This window comes from Bos taurus, chromosome 14 (assembly GCF_002263795.3).
Source record: "Bos taurus isolate L1 Dominette 01449 registration number 42190680 breed Hereford chromosome 14, ARS-UCD2.0, whole genome shotgun sequence".
NCBI classification, from domain to species: domain Eukaryota; kingdom Metazoa; phylum Chordata; class Mammalia; order Artiodactyla; family Bovidae; genus Bos; species Bos taurus.
The window spans coordinates 69,097,607-69,099,139 of record NC_037341.1 but is presented as its reverse complement, the minus strand read 5'-3'; the positions used below and the strand labels follow the sequence as shown (position 1 = coordinate 69,099,139).

General features: G+C 42.0%; 1 long non-coding RNA gene across 2 annotated transcripts in view; it reads left to right on the top strand.

The window, feature by feature from the left end:
• The window catches only part of LOC132342222 (uncharacterized), a 26,627-nt gene extending 25,094 nt beyond the window's left edge, over positions 1-1,533 (top strand). For both annotated transcript variants that reach the window (XR_009490539.1, XR_009490538.1), the window contains exon 2: positions 1,222-1,533. This is a non-coding gene — a long non-coding RNA (uncharacterized lncRNA). The remainder of the gene's footprint in view (positions 1-1,221) is intronic.

Here is a 1,533-nt window from a genome sequence, read left to right as displayed (position 1 = left end):
TCCTCCCTCTCTCTGTTCTGGCATCCAGACCCCAAAAGATGGTTTGTTTTGGGGATACTAATCTGCCATCTTCTCAGTCTTCTGTCTTTCCAAATAAAGTCACTATTCCCTGCCTCAGGCCTTGTCCCCCCTGGCTTGTCGTGTGGCAAGCAGAGCCATCTTGGGCTCAGTAACAACTCAGGTGGGAGGACTTCCTGGGTTTTCTGATAGTCATAGCATCAGCCAACAAGTAGCTCTGCGCTGGTTTCACATGGTTCTAATGTCAAGAAAAATAAAGTTGAGATTACTAAATTGTGCTAAACTGGAGAAATGGTGCGCTGGCAGGATGTGGAGCTATGGGGTTTTGGCCACCAGGGGTTGCGTTAGGGGAGCCCTAAAGTCAGATACTAAGAGCAGATGGGGAGGAGTGTCATTTTCAAGTTGATGAATGAGAAAATGCAAACAGTAATTTCTGCACATAAACCACCTTCAAGAAGACATTGGGCCCCCTGTGAGCTTTATCCACATTTGCATAAAGTATTGCATAAAAGAGATGATTGATGTGAGCCTTGCTGGTCTGTTAGCTAAACACAGATGTGTGTTTGCAGCTGTGGTTACCCTTGTTGGACTGTCAGGAGGAAACTGTATATTGTGCATTAACAAGCAACTGATTAAATAGAGGAAGCTGGCTGTCCGTTCATGGTGGCTCTGATTCCACTTTGAGAGCATAGACCTGAGAGAAGGAAATGTTTTAAAACTTGAGAGGGCCCGAAATTTAAAAAAACAAAAACAAAAAACAACTCTCATAATATTCTTCTTTCATTTGTTTATTAATCTACTTTCAGAAAGTGAGGCAACTTATAATTAAAAACACCTATGTAAACTGGGCAGCTTTAAATATGTCAGAAACAGCAGCAACTAGAGAGGAAGTAGAGAGAAAGTTCTGCCCAGAACCTAAGGCAAATAGCATTAGGCACTAAATGTAGATCTGATGCTCTCTTGTCTTGCTTTCTTCACTTTCCTATATAAGAGACTCTGAAGAAGTTGCATTTCCCATGACTCTCATCAAATGAGTTATGAAACTGTTACAGTGAAGAGCCGATGTTGACTCCATGTTGGACCTGTTTATTTGACTTTAAATTTTACTTTTCATTGCTTTTGTTGTTATAATCATACATAGTGGCCTGTCTCAGAGAACCCTGCCTCTCTGCCTGACTGTTAAACTAATGTGCTTTTGTTCAGCTCACAGGGAGATAATCTGACCCTGCCCACCCGTGAATGGTGACAAGAAAGAAGAAACTAACACATCCCTCCCTGGAGGCTGGTCATTCCAGGAGATGTTTTGCAAGACTGATTGCCCTTTTTACTTTACTTCATCACCATCTCTCCCTCTCTATTCTGCCTTTTTTACTTAACTTCCTCATCATTTCTCTTTCTGGTTCTATAAAAGAACCTGGCATCCAGACCCGAAGAAGATGGTTATTTTGAGACATTAGTCTGCCATCTTCTCGGTCAGCTGGCTTTCTGAATAAAGTCATATTCCTTGCCTCAGCA